This window comes from Lepisosteus platostomus, chromosome 1 (genome assembly GCF_059453375.1).
Source record: "Lepisosteus platostomus isolate fLepPlt1 chromosome 1, fLepPlt1.hap1, whole genome shotgun sequence".
Taxonomy (NCBI): domain Eukaryota; kingdom Metazoa; phylum Chordata; class Actinopteri; order Semionotiformes; family Lepisosteidae; genus Lepisosteus; species Lepisosteus platostomus.
Genome location: NC_142611.1, coordinates 55947438 through 55969311, shown reverse-complemented (window position 1 = coordinate 55969311; position 21874 = coordinate 55947438). Strand labels below are relative to the sequence as shown.

General features: G+C 38.4%; 1 protein-coding gene and 1 long non-coding RNA gene across 12 annotated transcripts in view; one reads left to right on the top strand and one right to left on the bottom strand.

Annotated features, from left to right (window-relative positions):
- Positions 1–21874, top strand: part of inpp4b (inositol polyphosphate-4-phosphatase type II B) — a 408611-nt gene that overhangs the window by 247760 nt on the left and 138977 nt on the right. The window lies entirely within an intron of this gene.
- On the bottom strand, positions 5868–21214 carry LOC148678256 (uncharacterized). The gene is made up of 3 exons (XR_015937236.1): positions 20970–21214; positions 6232–6339; positions 5868–6053 (listed from the first exon to the last, which is right to left on the bottom strand). It is a non-coding gene; the product is annotated as an uncharacterized LOC148678256 (long non-coding RNA).

Genomic DNA, 21874 nt, shown 5'->3' with positions numbered 1-21874 from the left:
AGGCCCTTTTTTGGGGTGCAGATAAGCCAGGCTTCCACTCAGAAGCAGCAAAGTCAGGAGCCGATCTGACAGCCCCCCCACTCTTCTTCCATCAGAGCCAGGAGCCTCCAGGCAGCACTAATGTCCTCTCTAACATTCACATTTCACATTAACACTCTTTCGCCAGTCTCCTCACCTCTCAGTCCTTGCTCATCCCTGGGCATGTCCTTACAGTAGAGAAGACCTGCTGTAGTCTGACAGAGCATTGGGGAATGCACTCTGCACTACCAGTTCCAACCTGCAATATATGCCGGGCCTAATCGGGCCTATATCCGATTACAGAGCTCCTCCAGGATGCTAGCTCTTACATGTCACTCCCCTTAAGGGGAAAACAGCATGGTTCTCCCCACCTGCAGTTCCTTTCCTCTCTCCGTTCTCTTTGCAAACATGTTGGCAACACTCCCACAGCCCCTACAGCCAACAGCTTTCAGCTATCCTATTAGCCTCTGCTGCTCCCGCTGGGCTCTCTCTCATCTCCTCAGTCAATGGAATGGACTGTATTCCACCTGCATTCATACTTTTCCTTAGGATGCCCAGCCGACAGCATCATTGGTGGTCTTTTCTCCATGCATGCCCCTGCCATTGCCACTCCGCCTCCGTGGCGATACAGCCAGCAGCCACCGTTGCCCCCTCGGGCTGCTTTCTGTGCGCCTTCATGGCATCTGTGTCCTGGCCACACCGCTTTCCCTGGAGAACTCAACAACACCCACACACTGCATATTCACGAGAGCTTCACGACAACACACATTTTTTTCTTTCAGAGAGGACTAAAGAGAGTTTAGACAGGTGGTTTAAATAGGACTGCTCACAGCTGCAGCTCATCCAGATACCAGCTACCCTGCAGCTGTGACCTCCCAGATTAGCACCCACTGTTATACTTAAGGTCAGATAAATCTTATATTTATGTCAAATTAATCTCTTATTTGATCATTCATTTTTATCAGTGTTTTTTTCTTTCATTTCTTACTCAGTATAAGCTATACATAACTGCAAATTCTGTTAAATTCGCATCTTAGAATTGTTTCTGGGAATCTGCATCAATTACTAGAAGATGACAAATTATTAATCAAAGGATGCCACCTAGAGAAGCCTTCTGTGCACAAATGGAGTATTTTCTTTTAGTGTTCACCATCCGTGGTTTCTTCTGAGTTCAGGGTAGAGCAAGTGATCTTGCGTCAGAGGCAGGATGTGGTAGAGTTGGTTCAGAAACATGCCTATTGGCCTTTCACTTTACATCATAGCATCCAGCAGGACCCAGAGCAAACACAATACTAGACATGTCCTTTTTATTATTGACTTTTACATCTTTTATTTGCATTTTTGATATGCCATCTCTCCAAAGCATTTTTAAGTGATCGTTTTCTCCATTTTAGTTATTTATTAAATAATTCTTAAGATTTCAAATGTACTATTTTCATATACTGTAGCTACAGAATGCTATAATATTATATTTGATTAAACTGTAGTGTGATGGAAAAATGCCTGAATGGAATACAGTGCATGTGTCTCTAGATAATATTTAACTGTTTATTCTAAGCTCTTATAGCTTGACACCCCCACTGTTTCTCAACTAAAATGTATATTTGGAAAGAATGAATACTTATTCCCAAATATTCCCATCAGGTCATGTTGAACATTAAGAAATGAAACTTGCAGAGGACCCTTAAGTCATGAAAGACTGGAAGCTTGACAACGAGGATGACAATGAACTAAAATACATTATTGACACAGCAAGAGATGAATATGAGTTAAAATACACAAACATACTTCATGTTGAGTCTTATAATAATGTAATGCTTTCACTTCAGGCAGAGGCAGAGCACAGAGACGGCTGTTTAAAGCTGTAGAATTATATTTACCTGTTCCAAGTCTATCAGGCTTACCAGTGGGGTTGGAAATCTGTCAAGAGTGGTATTGCTGTCTGTTGTTAATTATGATACCAGAGATTTGCAAGAGATAAAGGTACAGGCATTGTTTAGTGTAACATGGTGCAGAGAGCACTCACTGTGCCAAGCAACCAGTCAAAACAGAAGAGTCGCAATTATTTTTTCAGGTTGGCTTTTTTGTCACATCCCAGTCAAGTTGTTCTAAGGGGGGGACTAAGATGTTACCTTCATTGGACATAGGAATAGTTACAAAAGGGAAGAGGCCATTTGGTTAATCTACATGTATCTTGTTTGATAGTAAGTAACTAATTTATCCAACAGTCTCATTCAGCATTTTCATGAACAGCCAGACTATTGACTTCCAAAACATGGCTGGGCACATTCTTCTGTAATCCCACAACCCTCTAATAATGCTACGCTTCTGAATGAGACTGCGGTCTGATACGGTGAGGAGAACCCAATTGCACGGCAAAACAGGTAAGCTGCAGGCAGAAGGAAGGTATAGTGATCACTCAGAAAACACAGTCCAAAGGTGCGGTCAGAAAAGTAGCAGGGTTTGTTGCCTGGAAGTCACAGAAAGAATCTGAGAAGCGACGTCCAAACAAGCAAACAAATTCTGTAGAAAAATACTGGAGATACTGAAGCAAAGCACAAGGGGAATCCAAGAAAGGAAGTCAAAGCAAGAAAGTAAGGTTCAAAGCCAACAAGCAAACGGGAGGGAAATCCAAAACTTACATCTACTGTAGGTAAACAGGGTCAAAGCACCAATGAAAACAGAAACTAAAAAATGCCGATTCAGGACTGAACTTTCTAAGACTGAGCAAGGAAGCAATGCAAGGATAGATTTAAATATCATTAGATAGCAAGGTAGGTTATGGTTAATTTCAGGCTGCTTGGACTGATCTTCCATCAGATCACATTGTCGTGGCAACTGTTTTATCAGCATATGAAGCTGAGGTCATGACTGTTGCCATGGTTACTTGGGAGCATCTTTCAGCGATCTGGCATGATTGGGTACAAGAGAGCCTTTGGATAAAGACGTTTCTGGTGTCCTTTGGTTTGTGTTTCACTTTTCATTCTGAAGATATCTGCTGGGTTGACTTTGTCAGTGTCTTTAAGCATTCGGAATACTTATATTTCAATAGAAGCTTTGGTTCTTTTAGCCCTTCGGTGTAAGACATTTGTCAAATGTAATGTCCATACCTGGAACTCGTACTATTCAGTTTCATGAATGGTAACAAAGTTAAGTAGTGTAAATACTAAAACAGGATCTCTGTAAAAATAATCTTTGCTCTCAAATAAAAGAGGCCCTTTCATTATTTCTGTATGATTAAAGTTAAGAAGTGTGCATATAATTTTGCAGCTTCTGATAAGTTGACATCCTTCATCAAAGGTTAATATTTAATTAGACTAGCCCTGTTTCCGACAACCTTTCAGATCCCCTAGACTTACTGGGAAAGACACAGACTCTGAAGCTGAGAGAACCATCAGGGTTCAGTGATAGAACTGATGGGTGTGAAAGAGGCTTTTCGAATGGCTCTTTCTGAAAGCTGTTCACCATGGTTAGAAAACAGTCTTAGCTAATTTAAGAGCCGTCCTGTAAAAAAGGCAATGCATTTGCTCATCCCCCAGATACTCTTTGTTTGAAATTGAACAGCCGGTTGCAGATTGAAAGAACTGTGGAGGCTGAGGGAAAAATAAAAAAACAGCACTACAAGCAGACTGCCTGGCTGTGTGGATTTAAAACCAAATCTGATGCATAAGGAGATCAATATGTATGAAATAGCTAGTGCAGCTGCTAGTTTATGTAGAAAATTGCATTATATGGATGAACTATGAGATGCAAAGCATGCTCTAGTTTTCTTCTGCTCTGAGAGGAAGCTCTAAAAATTAAAAAAAAAAATCAAACGTGATGTGTGATACACAAGCTGACACAACTGCTCGCTTCATATTACAGTGTGATAAAGAAAAAATATTAGGATGCTGCATTTGCAAAAGAAATGAAAGGCTTTTGTAGTTAGAAATCTGTACATTGGCTATGGAATGTGTTTGCAAGAAATGCTGACAAGCTTAAACCAAAACATTTCTCACTTGTAAGAGCTTGTAGGTACTGTACTGTATGTGCAAGCCACAAATATCCTCGGCTACTTGTGGACAAACAGGACATTTTTTAGCATGTATGGTTATGTTCAGAGGCTGCATTTAGTGAGAAATGTTCTCAAATCCTTCACCATTAACTTAATTTTCACTGAAAAAAAAGTGCTGAATGCTAAGAGTAAGTTTGTAAGCAAGCCTTGTTTTGGGTATGGTCTTCAGGCAGCCAGGCAAACAGTATGTGCTGAGCTCAATTTGTTTCAGATGTGGACTAAAAGAAACAAGATTGCCCAAATACCTATAGGCAGATAACAGCTGAAATAAATTGAACAGAAGTGTTTAGAAACACTGTCGTACAGTAAATGTCAACGTCCATACCAGAAGCTAAAGGGCAGAGTTCTTAGTGGAAATAAATGTGTTTTTGTATGTGTTAAGGCCACAACTGAGCACTGTGTTAATGACTCCTTTTCTTATTCTGAGATAGATTCAAATGGGGAAAACGTTTTCTATTGCATGTACAGTATACAGCATTTTCAAAATTTGTCTCCTTTGGAGTCTTGTTATATAAGGGGAAGGAAAACACACTACAGCATGCAACATAACTGACATTACTACAGGGTGGGAGGAAGCAAATATTAAAAAGCAGTTGCAAAAGCTGGGGACACATATTACAGAGCATATGTCTGCAATATGCTCCGGTTTCCTCCCACAGTCTAAAGACATACTATACTGGTACTGTAGGTTAATTGGCTTCTGGGAAATGGGGCCTGGTGTGAGTGTGATTGTATGTGTTTGTGTTTTTGTCTGTGTGTGCCCTGCGATAGACTGGCATGCCATCCAGGCTGTGTCCTGCCTTGTGCCTGTTGCTTACTAGGTTAGGCTTTGGCTCCCCTGCAACCTTGTATTGGATAAAGCAATTAGAAAATGGATGGATGTCTACAAAATGACATCAGCAACTTGCACACTGTGGGATAGCAATCAATGAGGATTTAAACCACCCATGTTTTTTGAATATTAGGCTTTACAGTCAGAACCACAGTTTGATTCACTGTGACGCTGTGTCAGCAGTCGAACCCGAAAGCATAGACCTTCCTCTGGTGTGGAGCACAGCTGCCTCCTTTTTGCAAATCTGAATCCAATGATAGTAATTTTCATTACCCTATAATGTCCAGTTATCTTTGCTATGCGTAATGCCACTTTTCTGTTCTTTAAAAAAGTCTGCCTTCTTTACAATACACATACTGTACAGTAAGTCTTGTTACAGAGTAAATAATGCATTTTCTATAAAACAGTGCACCATACAACAACTAAATCCCTTTGATAAAACAATGTTCTGCATCCTGCAAAGGTAATAGCTTGTCTACAAAAATGCTTAATATCACACCAGGGAACAAGTAATGGAAAAAGAATAAAGAAAGGAAACTAAAGGTCAAATTCTCAGACAATATAACTACTAGAACCTAGCAAGTGCAGATATGAAAATACACATTGCTGTGCCCAAATATTACCATATGTTTTATGTATAAAACTTGTCAAAAATAGATGCTATACAGTATATACTATACATGGTAATTGTGAATGTAAAAGCTTTTTCTAAAGACATTTAAGATTGTGAGCATATCTATTAGTATTAATTGTAATTGACTGTAATTACAATCAAGTCCTTATATATTATATATAATCTCTTTATAATTGTATATAATATTATATAACCTGGTTTCCACAGGAAAAAGCTTAGGCCAGTTGGTAACCAACTAGCTGCTTATTATTGTAACGTAACTAAACAATGTGGTAAATTTACCATAACAAGTTTGATCAAATAGGATTTATCAAAGACATTACCCATGATGCAAAGGAACAGATAACGGGTTTATTCCATGCTGGAAAAAAAAGAAAAGAAAAACAACATTTCAGCTGTGGAGTCTTCTTCAGGTGTTGGGCGGGGTATCCTCCATTGATGAACAAAGAGTGCATTTTGAGTGTTTGGTTCTGGAAATCCATGTTGTCACTGCAGAGTTGACGTACCCTGAGGAACTGTGAAAAAGGGAGAGGAAATGGTTAGTATATATGAAGGAAGCATTTCAACCAGCAGTCTCATAAGGCTTTCGAGAAAAGCAGAGATGAGTGTGGTTGGACAATTAAATGCTGAGACAATTGGGCACGCAGGGGTGTCGGGTTTGTGGATCTTGGGAAGGAGGTAGAATTGGGATACCTGGGTATGTTCGATGATGAGACGGTTCACCTCCTGGGGGAGCTCCTGGTTGCTGATAAGAAGAGAGATAGTGGATACCACTTCCTTCTGGTAGTCAGTGGTTGGATCCTGTTGGAGAGAGGATGGAAGGCAGAAATATCGCTTAATTGTCTGGAGGCTTCCTTAATGTACAGGTCTTTTTGCCACACCACAACAGCTCCTCCTTTGTTCCCTGGTTTGATGAAAATATCATCCCTATTGTGGAGAGATTGGAGTGCCTGAATTTATCCTTGGGTGAGTTTAGACCTGTGTTTCTTGGAGTCCAAGAGCTCTTAGGATTGATATTGTTAATGGCATCTGTGACCGGGTTGTTGTCCGCTACTGGTGAGGAGTCGTCGTCATCAAAATGAGCTTTGAGCCAAATCCTGCGGTGAAAATGGTTGAGGTCAACTTGGGGTTGCGGGATGTCCAGCTTCTTGGGGACTGGAACAAAACTGAGGCCTTTGCTAAGAAGATATCGCTCATCCTGTGAAAGGGAAAGGTCAGAGGGTATAGTAACCACAAGGTTAGGATTAGTAGCGGTAGTAGGGATGTTGATGGTTGAAGACGATTGAGTTTTCTTCTCTGAACTGAAGAACTGGTTGAGTTTGGAATTGTTGGACCTAATAAGGTTTGTTATAAAGGGAAGATGATGTGGAGCTGTTAAGTATAAAAATTCCTTGGCTTCTTTGATATTGTTGCTGCAAAGGGTAATCTGTTGTTGTTGGGATGAAATGGTAGAAAACATAAGTTGTAGAATTCTCTGAGTATTATCGGAATCAAAAGAAAAAGCGTTAAATTTTGGTGAAATTCTTTGGGAATGATATTGTGATGATGACATCTGAAAAGAAAAAGGAGGTGGTTAGAGAGCCAGAAGAAGAGAAGAGGAAGAAAGCTGGTTTAGTGAGAGAAGGGAGGAAGTGGCCAAGGAAGGAGGAGAAGAAATGACGATGGGATCTAGAAAAAGATTTAGAGGAAGGCATAGTGGGTCGCAGCAGAAGCAGGCTGAAGTAGTTCAAGTAAAAGAAACAGGTAAAGGGTTTATTCCATGCTGAAACGAAAGGAAACAACATTTCGGCCGTGGAGCCTTCTTCAGGTGAAACGTTGGCAGCTGAAAAAAGTCCACGGCCGAAACGTTGAGTTTCCTTTCTTTCAGCATGGAATAAACCCGTTACCTGTTCCTATGCAGCCTTAGCATGCTGACGTAGCTACCTACTGGGACTTTGCGTGATGCTGCCCAAAGAAGAGATTTGTACTTGAAACATGTGATAATGCGTAGGGTTTGATTGTGCGTATTTCCACCGGTTGACAGTTTCTTCCCTCTACAGGAGTTAAAGTGCTGGTGTGGAATCCAACCGTGAAAAGTATTCTAGGGTAGATTGAGGTGGGAGCATAAAACATAAATAAATATTCTCTTTAAGAGGGTTCGGGTGCTTGAGCTGTGTAGCTTTGGGCCAGGTTCTGCAGTAAACAACCAGACCATGAGCATCTGATATAAGGCTCTCAATTAGACACACCCATGATGTTAATATGAGAGTGCATTCCTACGCGGCTGTCAGAAATTCAAAGGTCCTCTAGTGGTAACCAGCGGTATCACAACAAAAAAGTAAATTTTCCTAGCTGTCACACTTCTGTCTGCATCAAGCCATCATTGTGTTCCTTTTGCTGTTGAGGTGCTGTTTATTATTTTATGCTCATTGAGGCAAAAAAGTATTTTTCCACTTCCACTCCCTTTATTATTCTTTAGAAACAATGTTTCTTACCAACTTTCACAAGCAACTAAGGGACAAAGTTCTTATCTGTGACCCAGTGAATCAGCTGTGAGGAAACCCTACCCTATTTTTTCACTCACGTAGCAATCAAGGGTCCAAAATCCTATTTCATGTGATTTTCGGTCAAACATGTTTGTTTGCATGCTGTTTGAATAGATGGTTTCTTTTATTTGTGTACAAAAATCACATTGGTTAACTCGTGCAAATGTGAGACTCTGCAAGAATTTAAAATCTTATGTCAATTACTTCATTTTTTAATCAACTTTAAGTACAGTTGATTTGATCTGCATTTTCAGACCAAGTCCATGAGATTTGGTTCCAGTGCATAACACTTGAGTATGTACCATCATAGCTGGAAAATGATCTTGTGGTGTATTACTGTAAAACAGTATTTCAGTATTTCAGATGGATTCTTGTGTACATTTTGTCGGCGTGCATTCATTTGTTTGGCCAAGCAGCCCACCTGGCCTCCATACAAGTGTGGGAAACCCTGAAGTGGTATCCAGATCAATAAATTGAAGTTGCAGTAATCCCTACATTATGTCATGTCATGCATGTAATACTGTATAATGAATTTGTTATATCGTTCAGTAGAGGAGAAGATTGTGAAGTTGTATTTAGTTATTTGAGCATTTTATTGATGGCGGTGAGAAAGTGAATATCAACTCAAATGCTCTCAAGCAAACTAGAACAGGTGGAGTATCTGCCCAGCTTAAGGGCATCTCTGTAAGCCTGTAGATGAACAATCTGCTCCATACACCTTTACAACTGCATCCATTTTCTAATTCCTTTGTCCAATTTAGAGTTATTGGGAATCTCAACTTGGCAAGAAACGGGAGCAGGGCAGGATACATTCTGGACAGTACACCAGTCCATCACAGGGCACACATGGACACGGACATGCACACACCTGGGCCAGTTGTTCTACTAAGACATGGACTGAGATAAAACAGATTTGATTTGCCAGGTGGTACTAAGCTGTGGCCATGACGAAGTCTACAACTGTATAGCACTATGGACACCCATGGATAATGTGTAGGCATATTTTCATAAACAGAACTAGTCAGATTTCTGAGACCATTTTATGTATAAAATGTATACTAATGTAAATGTTGCCAACACTTAAAGAAGATAAAAATGACAATGCTTTGCACATACGAAGAATAAAATTGCAGAAATATTCACTTAAAGAAATAGCTTGATGTGGTTTGTGTATACCTACAGTAGTCTACTACCAATCCCATATACAAATATTGTCTCTTATTTGTAGTATTTATAATAGTATAGTAATCTTAAAATACTTAACCATTTCTTTTTACTCCAGCATCAATAGCATTGTAATATTATTAGTCAAAGAGCCTGGACCCAACTTTAATGGAAATATTTAAATAAACTGCAAACAATACAGGATTTTAGAGTCATTCTCTAAAAAATGCAATTTTTAACACTTCATCCTTCAAGGGATCTACATTTTCATGATCGTTAATGCTTTGACAGATTTTCTGGACACAGAATTACCGTAAAACTAAATTAGTAATTTGCCATCTCACTTTTACAATCTCACATTTAAAGTTATGTGACTAATCTTCTTCCTGGGGCAGGTTTTATTGTACTGATGTATAATGAAAGCAATCAAAGTCTTACATCACTATTTCTTGGGGTTCATGCAAAAAGTGATTTGCTTTTTAAATAGTGACCAGATAGCGTAGAATGTTTGAGTAGTATTTTTCTGTACAATAACAAAGTACTGTGATGTGATTTTACAAAAATACCAGGTATCTAGAATTTGAATGGATTGAAAATTAACTGATTTTTTCATCTTGAAATTCTTAATTCCAAAATTTGTAAATTGACATTTACAAAAGTATGTTTATTAACACAGAATGGTCAAAATAAAGACATTTTTTCTAAAAGTGAGATCTTTGTGTCTGTGAGAGATGAATCCCAATGACTACTCCAGAGAAACCAGGCAAACAGCCTTTTGAGACAAAGGCCATGGCCTGCAATGTTTACAGGGTCACTACAACAGCCCAAGACCTTCGCATCCGTCTGTGTAATCTGTTTCAGGCTGCAGTGGCCAGAATGGAAGAGAAATTCATGAAGAAAGAACCCAAACGTTAGCATAATAACTGTAGTTCACCATCTTTTACACCTGAGAGATGGTATCTTCATCATAACAATTGTATTGTTAAGCGCCTTGGGGCAACCTTGTTGTGAAAGGCACTATATAAAAATAAATTGAATTGAATCGAATTGAATCGCCATTTGGTTTTATTCACCGAAGAGCACTGTTTGGGATTGAACAGATCTGATGGGAGACAGTATATGTGGTGGGTTTTATTCTGACTGCTGTGTTGTTCAAGCCAACCAGTGGAGCTGTAGCAGTGTGATGATGTGGGGAGAAATACGCAGTTTAACACAATAACGCCCTCGGTGCAGATTGAGGGCAGTTTAACAATTCATTCAATTAAGTCAGAAGCAGACATTTCTGGTCCAGAAAGACCGGAGGATATTCATGTATTCGCCCAAATTATCTCCAAATTGCTAAAAACAAATGACCTGTTTAACTAATACATTGTTTTGTGTCTTTGGAAGATGAGGGTGTACGCGTGACTAACAAAGCAGCATAAAGTCAGAAATTCAATTTCAGTCAAACGTATTTATCAAATGAAGTTTATTTGGCATATTCCAAGTCACTGATTCTTTTGTCTGCAGCAGACAAAGGGATCTCAGGAAATGCTTTTTTATATAAATTATTCCACACTGCATTCTTTTTGTAGTTTTTGTACATAATGGGCATGCATAAACTGTGCTATATTTGAACATGTCAGTAGTTTGGTTGTGAAAATATTAAATACAGACTATACTGTAACTAAACAACCAGGTACTAAGATATGCTGTTCTTTTAAAAGTATGAGACAACACTGCATTTGAACAGCTTCAGTCCTTGACCAGCTGGCTTTTTAAATTTCAGGATTGTTAACATGCTGTGGACCACTGTTTGGAAGGGTTGGGCCAGCAACTGTCTAAAACGTAAAGTGATTTTTGCTTCTATTAGTTTTCTGTAAAGAATATCTAGTAGTAAAACTTAGTTAATGAGACTTTTAGTATTAGTAGATATCTGCGTCAGCATGCATAGGCTGGAACGGAACAAGTAAAGGTTTATTCCATGCTGAAAAGAATACAGACACAACGTTTTAGCTGTGGAGCCTTCTTCAGGTGTCAGGTGTCACTGCACCTTAAGAAGGCTCCACACAGCCAAAATGTTGTGTCTTTTTTCTTTTCTTTTCAGCATGGAATAAACCTTTACTTGAGTAGTATTAGTCTAGTCCAATGCTTTTGTATAGTGTTTCTCTTAACAGGAGTGTTCTTGAACACGTTGGCATGAGGGCTTTCTACTTGTGGCTACACAAGAATGTTTTGGATTAGCTGATTGTAATGCAGTCATACAAATATACTGCCAAAACATTGCATCATATTCATAATTTTCCATTAAAATTCTGAAATATATTACATTTATTCATATTCACATGGCTTTGTGCTTTTACTCATAACTGTTTTAGTTTTACCTGCTTTGAAGGATGTTCTGAAGTGCAAATACTTTACTACAGTAGGTCATCAGTGGATTAAATGGTTGACTGACTTTAATCATTCATAAGCATTGTATGGAACTTTGGGAAAATGAAAAGAACTTATGAAAATGTCTTTCTTTTGTTCTATTTGTTACAATTAAAAGAAAATGTGTGTGAGTATGTGTTAGAATGTGTAAGTGCTGATGTTTTATTTTGGCAACACAATAAGACAGCAACTGTATGTGGTTAACAGAGCCAAACACAGTATCACCAGATGACAATTCCTGGCAACTGTGTCATATCTGAAATGGTCCACTTAGGACAGTTTGCTTAAATTGTATTCATCTGCAGTAGGAGTACTATGTGGTAAGTATAAGACAGATGGCTGCTGTCTAAGCTTCAGATGGCAAAATATAAGTTAACAATCTATGAATTTTTTAATAGGAATATTGCTAGAATTAACTGGAAATGCTAGGCTGTTTCTAAGCTTTTCCTGATTTCATATAAAAACATTGAATCATAATTTTATTTCATAAATCTGTTTCAATATATTATCACTACAAATTATTTATTTTATTTCACTATAAAGGAACTGATAAAGAATTATTTGCAGGGTTCAAATGCTGTTAATAATGAATAGTCTTGAATGTTTTGTTTTTCCTTAGTAATCATGTGAGCAGGTACCTTTTTTAGGATTTTTGTAGTTGCTGTTGAAGGTGATGCATTGGTCTGTTTGGAGGGCAGTGGTGAATCTAATTTTAACCTTGATGCAGTTATATGCTTGCTGACAGGAAATTTCATTGCTTGTATTTTTATGCATTCTTTAAGATGCCAGGCTTAGAGCACAGTTCAAAAATGTTTAAAGGTACATGAGTCACTTATTCATGCTCACACCTGAAGAAGGCTCCACGGGCGAAGCGTTGTGTTTTCTTTCTTCTCTTTTCAGCATGGAATAAACCTATTACTTGTTCCTTTGCAGCCTACGTATGCTGACGCAGCTACCCACCTGAGTCTCATATTGTTTGCTTAAACATAAGGATCCCATAACGTTTGTTTTAAAAATCATCTGGAACCATTTTCCAATTATTTAATAGTGAAAAAAGGCAACAAAAAGAACAAAAGAAACCTTCTCAAAAGATTGTGTAGAATCCTGAGTTATTTTGCATTATTAGTACTGAATGATACAATCTTCCAAATCCAGTCATGGAAAGTTCAGATTCAATCCATAGTGACAACTGAAAGAGGAGAAATAAAGATGTCCCAGAGCAAATTTCCCAATGCTGTTTTAGGTTATAAAAATTCCAATGTGATCAGAGAAAAATCACAATATCCAGAAATCATCACAATTACTAGCAACATATTTCAGTCCAACAAGCTCATATCTTTCTGTAAATTCAGTTCTGGTCCAGGGCACCTTCTATGTGGATTTTGAAAGGTCTTCCTTTGTCTGCATGGGTTTTTGCTGGGTGCACTGGTTTCATCCCACTGTCTAAAGCCTTTCAATGATAATTGGCATCTCTTAATTATACTGTACCTCTTATGTGTGTGCACATATATGTCTGCCCTGGTGGTGCACACACACATACTGCATAAGGTCCCATGGCCTTACTGACATCATGCATTGAGTGCGGCAGGCGTACCTGATTCTTTTGTTGCCTGTTTGATGTCACAAAGGGCTGCATGAGAAACATTATCTTAAGGTGCCATGATCTCAGAAAGGCCTGGAGAAAGATGGTGATGTAGCAGCGTAGACCAGAAACCTGATTTTTCTTGGAGTTTTTCCATCCCAATACGGACCAGGCTCAGCCTTGCTTAGCTTCAAGCTGATTAGAAAGTGGCAATGTTTCAGTCACGAACAAGAGGACAAAAATCTGTAGCAAATAATTTTTTAAGTGGTTCTCAGGTTACATCTGTCTTAAGTACTGGATATCTGAATAGCCACAGCCGGTGTATGAATGTATTGCTTAAGGTAATTGAGCACAGAAAAATGATTAGTGGCAAGTAGGGCTTCAGGTTCAAATTATTTTCTGGGATATGGTAGGATCAGTTTGCAAAATGAAATGCTAATCCCGCTTTTGTACAATTATAACATCACATGCTGTACCTTGATCTAAATTCCTCAGTGGCTTACAGGAAAGGTGGTGCTGATTGGAGAGGAGTTGTGTTTCTTAGACATTCCTGTAAGCTTGCAGGGGAATGAGTCACAGGAGCTACTGTTTCAAGTGAAAACTGAGAGAGCCCAGGCTGACGGATGCTCACCTACCCAATTTTCACTCTGCCACTTGTGTACGGCCACTTGGGAAAACCCAGTCACAGTCAGCTAATGACACATTGACATCTGGGTCACAGGACTTGACCTGCACTCTGAGCATGTGCCTTTACTCATTGAGCCACACGGGACTCTCATAGCAATGCTGTTTTAAGCATTTAGTGCTGGCCAACATCTCTCTTTTTCCTTCTGTATTTGTAGTGGGAAACCTGGGAACCTACTGTATTGTACTGTCACAGTACTGTATTTGTATTGGGGAACGATAGAGTGCTACTTTTTTGTTCTGGGAGATCTTGCACTTTTAGGAGACTTTTTTCCTGTTGTTTCATTACAGTTTAATACATGTAGTGCAGCAGAACAAATATGCATGTCTAGGTATTGCTTTAGGGTATTAAGTCAACAAAAAGTTAATGGTATTGAACAGTGCAATATTTAAAAATGAAAAGCACAATATATAGACATTTGTAGATTTTGTGAAATCTAAATGTTCTGTATATACAAGTACAGCTTAAAGAGTAAGTAATGGAAATTTCTCATCTGTTTTCAACAAACCTGCCAGCCTGTTGCGAGAATTCATTTTGATTTGATCTATCACATTTGGTACTAGAGACCTGAAAATTACCTCATACCTGTATACATACCTATAAATGGGAGTGGAATATAGCAATTTTGGACTTGCGTGATGATATAATTGTAGGAAGATTACTTTTCTCAAAAATCAGGGTCGTTATTATCTAGTTCACATAAGCATTATAATTTATCAGCAGGATGTATACAACAAAGTGACCAGATCATCAGTGTGCTTCATTCAAGGGCCTGAGTGATAATGCATGAACTTCTGATCCATTTGCTTACTCCTCTTTTAAGGAAGATCTTGTACAGTATATAGCTTGCTGCATTGTTTCTGTTTCTCTCATCACTGGTAGATGTTTTTCAGGCATTGTCAGTTTGTGTATATACTCTATAGGCAATACAATGTTAAGCAGTATATCAACAGCGATCCACTCAATAGAATTTCTCAATAGTATACTGTATGTACTATACCGAGCGTTACATGCAGCTACTGTAAGTGAATAATTTCAGTGAGCAGTGTCTTGAGCCTCACATCATTCTTAACATAAAAGGTAATGCAATACATTAACATTATATTTGATGTTCTTACTCTACAAGCTTATGAAAATGGAAATTGAGTCATTTTCTTGCTATGGACTTTGAATGCATACAGAAGATCTTGATTCCCCAAGTTTGTAGGAAGATGAATGTATTACATGCTACATGATCATGAATGTGCTATACTGACAACATGGATGTATTTAATTTATATTGTAATTGTAAGGAGCACTTTGTCAGTTTTATTTCTTCCGGATTTACTTGTCGGCATTCCCCAGTTTCAGCACACATCTTTCGGCTTTCTTTCCATTAGCCACTGCTGGGTTCCCAATGCCATTTTCTGGTTGCTTAACGTTTTAAGTGCTTCAGCATGAGCGATTTGAACTAAGCAATATTCGACACACTGATGTTTCCTGTAATTTCATGTTTTTGCGCAATATGAAATTTTTTGCTTCATAGCAAACTTTCCATTTATTTTTGCTTCATAGCAAACTTTAGTCAGATCTCTGCACTGCTGGAATACTTCAAAATGTTTCCCATGTTTAAGAATCCCCTTTGTGAGATTTCAGTTGTTTTGGATTATGCAATTTTACAAAAGCCAGTCATCTCTTTAAATCCTGTACTTTCTGTGCTACAATCTGTGCCCCTTCCATATATTTCAGCATGCTTAAATAGGGGGTATTGTGCGCACCCTTAGCTTGTAACAATTGCTTTGGGAAATTTGTGAGTGATGCAGTGTTTTACATACTGTAGGCAGTACACAGACTTTAGAGGGAACAGAAGTCCCAAAATTGCTAATTAAGACACATACAGTAATTGTTTCCAACAACAGCTAGGTGTCTTGAAGTCAGTCATTTTGGAAGTATGAGCTTTGAAAAGACGGTAATGCTAATACTAGAAAAAATCTTAGCTTGTGCTTTAAGGCACTTTTATAGTGTCTGGTCATATGTAATATACTGTAAACTAGATTAGATCTGAACACATCGTTTAAACATTCATAGTCTAGGTTGGAAAACGTATGTGAACCTCTAGACTAATGACTTCTCCAAAAGCTAGTTGGAGTCAATTGGATTCCAGTCAATGAGATGAGATTGGAGGTGTGGGATGGAGCTTATAGGCACTGAAAAAAAGCCACACAAAGGTTGGTTCATTGACAGAATCTGCTCTGCACAAGAAAAAGCTGTTCATGTGAACCATGCCCCGATCAAAAGAAATATAAGAGAACCTTAGAAGAAGAATTGTAGAGATGCATAAAGCTGGAAAGACTACAGAAGCATTTCTAAAGGCCTGGGTGTTCATCAATCCACAGTAAGACAAATTGTCTACAAATGGTGCCAGTTCAGTACTGTAACTACTCTCCCTAGGCGTGTTGTCCTGCAAAGATCACGGCAAGAGCGCAGATTGCAATGGTGAAGGAGGTGAAAAAGAACCCTAGGGTAACTGCAAAGGACCTGCAGAAATATCTTGAACTTGCCAAAGTCTCGTTCATATGTCCACTATAAGAAAAACACTGAACAAGAATGGTGTTAATGGAAGGACACCATGGAGGAAACCACTACTCTCCAAAAAAAACTTTGCTGGATGTCTCAAGTTTGTAAAAGACCATATGGATGTTTGTTTGGAGGAAAAAAAGCACTGTAAACCAACACCAAAACCTCATCCCAACCGTGAAGCATGGTGGAGGGAGCATCATGGTTTGGGGCTGCTTTGCTGCCTCAGGGCCTGAACAACTAGTTATCATAGAGGGAAGAATGAATTCAATATTGTATCAAGAAATTTATATCTCATCAGTCTCATCAGCAGTTACAGGAAACGTTTGGTGGAGGTTATTGCTGCTAAAGGAGGTTCTACCGGTTACAAATACAATGGTTCACATACTTTTGCCAGCCTGGACTGTGAATGTTTAAACGATGTGTTCAATATTGACAAGAAGAAGTACAATTGTTTGTGTGTCATTAGTTTAAGCAGATTGTGTTTGTCTATTATTGTGACTTAGTTGAAGATCAGACCACATTTTTATGAGTAATTAATGTAGACATCTAGGTAATTCCAAAGGGTTCTTGCAATTGTACAGTATAAGCACAGAATTTCCTGCAATGTTCAAGTGATTTGGGACAAAAGGCAGGTTAGGTTGGACACTGACCTAAAATATAAACCTTAGTTAAATAGAAAAGCCAGAAAAAATCGTTGCTTTTGCTTTCTTTGTACAGCTGATTTCTTGATTTGTTTCCAGCTATTGATTTTCACAGGTTTCAGTTTTTGTTTGGAAATGCTTGTCTTATTTGTATTAATTAGTTGGTTGTTGTTTTTACATGTGAATAACTGCACCACCATTTCTTTTATTATTATTTTAAAAAAATACATTTAGTATTTACACTTCTGTATGTGCATCATTGAGAACTACTGTATACTGTATGACTGCAGCAGCTGCTGACATCAGCACTGTCAGCAACTACTTTTTGGTGATAATAGTTAACATAGTGTTTTTCATCTTTTGACCTAAAATGTACAGTACTGTACTGTATATACCAAGTTATGCACATTTTCCATGTGATGATGAGGTAACCCATTTATTCAGGTGTTTCAGATAAACATTGAAATTAACTGGTATTAATGTAAGGTATCAGGTTCTTAAAGCCTGGATCTCTTTGCTGTTCTCTTAATTATGGGCTTGTCTTCCCCAATGCAGGCTGACTGTTTAGAGGCATGGGCTTATCATCTGGGAGGCAGTTGGTTAGTGATTAAACTTTACAAGCGCAACACCAGAGCTGGCAGTCTGAGGGTGTGTACCCCTGCTGCTGTGCACAGCCTTTTCTGTGCACCTGAGCTACATAATCCCAAGACTGGAAGGAAGCACATGTAAGGAATGTTACTCGCTGTCGACCACAGCCAAAACCTTGCCTTACTGCTTCAGACACATGAATGAAAACACTACAATAGCTTTGGGTGGGAAATTCTGTGGATGTAATTTTCCCTGTTTGTACTGTGGCTTCATTGGAAACAAGGAAGGGGCTGTTTCCATACCAAGAGCTCTCCCATTGTCCAGGTAATATTCCTCTGAGAGTCATTGCCTCTGACTGGTTCTGATGTGGTATGTCTGGTCACTCTTTTTCAATGCCAAATAAAATAAATATCCTAGGATTTTTAAGTTCATTTGAATTTCTGACTTTAGGTAATTATGTCAGTTAGTTTTTGGTTTAGGTGGCTGTTTCTGGGTTTTCTGCCAAGTGAGGCCCTGATTCTAATAAGCAAGACATTATTGAACATTGCCCACAGACATTTAGAGTTCAACAGTGTTTTATTTATTTTTTTCTCTGCTGTCTCAAAAGAGAGTTCTTGTTATTTACCATTAGTTCATCCTGAACATTATAGAAATAAACTGCATAAGGTGTCAAACTGGAACCTGTGGTGTTGGAACTATGTGTACTTTATTATCTGAATACACATTTATAATTTTGTGTTGCATTAGACATAGGCAGTGCACATGCTCTCTGTGAAATTTCATTGGAAAGGTTTAGGTAAATTATTACATTTAATTAAATCTTATAATGTTTTGTCATTAGATGGACAGACAGCTGATGAAAAATTGTAAAAGTAAGTAGCAAAACATTCATAACATAGGTTTACAAAAAAGGAAAATTGCCATACTGTTTTAGTGGAAGGAAGATTTACCTGATTTTAGAAAGAGCCCAGATTAACAGTTCTATGGATCAACAAAGTAAAGCATTCAGAGTAGTCTTAATTTTGGGGGAAAACACACATTTACAGAAATGCGTGGCTCAGACACCCAGATTTGTGAGAATGATCTTGATATTTAACTTTCTTCCATAAATGTATGATTACAAAATGTCCCCAGAGGCAAAATTTCAAAAGCTGATCTCGGCACAGCAGAGCATATGAAGAGCATTGTTAGTTTTCAGTCTTATCTTTTATACACACATTGAATATTCTTGTTATGACAACCAAAGCATATTTACGATTCTGCATTAGTTAGACTCTGTCAGATCACGGTAGCCTTTTCCTTTATCTTACAATCCATTTGTCAGCCTGATTTTGTTTTTGAAAGCTACACAATCTGATTTAGTATTGTTGAGTATTGTTCCTTTGAAATACCCTTGTTATACATTCATGATTGAGATGTAAAAACTCCTTAAATATTAGGAGTTTTTTTTATAAATATAAGAAAATGTTTCAAAATAATTATAAAAATGCATCTTTTCTATTTATTTTGCACTCGAGTATTGAATCTTAAAGGTTTTTCTTGAATATTTTAAGGAAACAATTTATTTTCACTTAATTTATTGTCTGCATTCATAAACAGCATTTTTGAAAAGGCTCTGCCTATAAACTCACTCTTAACCCACTGAAATGTTCCAATATTCAAAATGGGACTAATACTTCCGGGCTTTGCTAATGCATATAAAAGCAAGACTAAAATAAACCCCAATTTAGGATTGTGTGGCACTGACATTCTCCTGCTGACTGAAAACTGACTCCCAGACTCCACTCCGACTACAGTCATGCTCTAATGTCACAGTGATGTAAGCATGGAATTATGCAACCACTGGGATGATTGTCTACTTCTGTCTCAACCTGTTATTTTGGGATCAAAAGGGCTGGAATGACAGCAGATGAGAAAGGAGGGGTGGGGGGAGCCCTAAAGCCTGAAACAATGTGATATCGTAAAACCAGTTTTATTTTGTGCCGGCTCTAGAAATGATAGGTAAGTAACTGCTGTGTTATTACTGTATGAAAAATGTGCATTCTTGTTCGAATTCCAGGGGATGCCATGTGAAAGCACTTTGACAGCATGAATCACGAGCAGCCAGTAGTTCTCTGAAACAAAGCAAGCCCTGACATTTTATTTTTATCTCAATCGGCAGCAAAGTTTCTCTGCTGGGAATGTTGACAGCATTGCTGATTTCTAACTTTGTGCAAACTATCAGTTCTTCAGAAAATACATTTGTACAGCATTTGAAACATTTGCGTGTATGCCTTCTTATAAATAAAGGTCATGCTTAGTAATCCAAGGCGCTGTACTTAGTGTGCGTTTATTATCCCAGCAGTATGATTCCGAACATGTGTGTTTAATAGGTCATGATAATCCTCTGAGCAGAAGACGCACACAAAGAGAATCAAACCACAAGCATGGTTAAGGAGAAGGAAGTGCAGATGTTAGTCATATTGTCTTTATTTATTATGGTGTTGAGATTCTTCTGTAGTAGAAGCAGTCGCAGGATGATTTTTCCTAAGGTGAAACATAATTGAGGAAGAGACGGCATGTCTTGGCAAGCTGCACTTTTGTCTTTGTGTGTGCATGTGCTTCTGCGTGCGTTTGTTTATGTGTGCATCCACACGCCGAAGCGCATTGGGATGTGAATAGCTCTCGTGTTAATTTAAGTAGCCACAATAAGTGATTCTCCCCCACTAGCTATCTGACTCATGTGCTGCAGACGAGAGGTGTGACTTTGCCTTGCTCACAGCAGCGGCGGCAGCAGCAAGCGCAGGGCTTTTTTTCAAATCCGGCACAGGCCAACTCGCATGCTGCTGTTCAAGGAGGAAGGAAGGAGGATATAAGAAGTAGAGCAGATAAACACAGAAAACCAGCATTACTCTTCTGTGAATAGCCTGTTCCAGAGAATCACCAGCTGCCTGAGCATCCTTCTGTCTGTTTACAGGACTGTACTAGAGTAAGTACTCACAAGCTTTTGCATCTTTTCTGTTGTTGTTGTTGTGTTTGTTTTTTTTAATAAAGCTCCTCCTCCCCCGTAACAGCCACTCAAATAGAGCATGAATCAGAATTGCACCTGCATGAGCTCTCCGTACGACCTGTAGCAGAACGATCGATAAGGCAGGACCACCAGATGCACCAGTTACTGCCACTCAAATGATAGAAGCCAGTGGCCTCTGAGGTGACAAACACCCTCGCCATAACTGTGTATAAAAAGGAAACATAGTTCACTTTGAAGAGCAAAACAAGAAGAAAAGTGCACATACCCTTTGAAAAACTGAGGTGGTGAAGAGAGCATACAGTAGATCAAAAGTCTCTTTTGACTTCAACGTTTGAAAAGCAAATGCAGATAAAGGCTCATAATGTATCTGGTTCCTGACTTTAGGAAAGCACCTTTTATTTTCCTTCCTTGTGATACAGAGCTTTAATCCTGCATTAGAATGTGGCCTCTCGGGCTTCATTACTTGTAAGCTAGAGTGAAGTGCTATTAAAAGACACAAAACCAAGACACAGTTTCAGACAGATTAATGGGTTCATTGTGGCAATAGATACAGTACGTCTCCACCAAATTCACCGGACAGTGACTTTCAGAGTCAAATTTGTTTGATGTTTATTTTTTAACATACAACATGTCACACCTGCTTATATCTCATTAAGACATATAAAAGTGATATATATATATAAATTCATTTTCATTGAACTTTTTTGTCCCTCTTCTCATAGATACAGCTTTGTGTTTTGCTTTGTGTGATACTTTTCTTCCCGGTTCATTTTTCAGCTGCAGCTGCCTTTTCTGTTCACAGCTAATGATCTATGACATCCTAGGGTGGTTTTGCTCTGTATCACCAAACAGACCTGTTAATAGAAGCACAATCTCTTATCTCTAGTTGCTGGCAATGAGGAAATAAGAGTGCTATTTAGAAAAGACTGAGAAGTTTGCCTACGGTTCTGGACAGAACTTTAAACACCTTGCTGTTTTCCCAGTGGTGAATTGCATGAGTTGCATTCACACTGCTATAATTACTACTTAGAAAATGGAAAAAATATCTTGGATTTAAAAGTAGTAAATAAACATTTCTTGAAAAAATAGTGTTTTTCTTTGATTCAGCAGTTTTCTATGTAATTTAAGTTAAGGTTGTACACTTCTGCTAATTAAAATCAACTTTGTTGT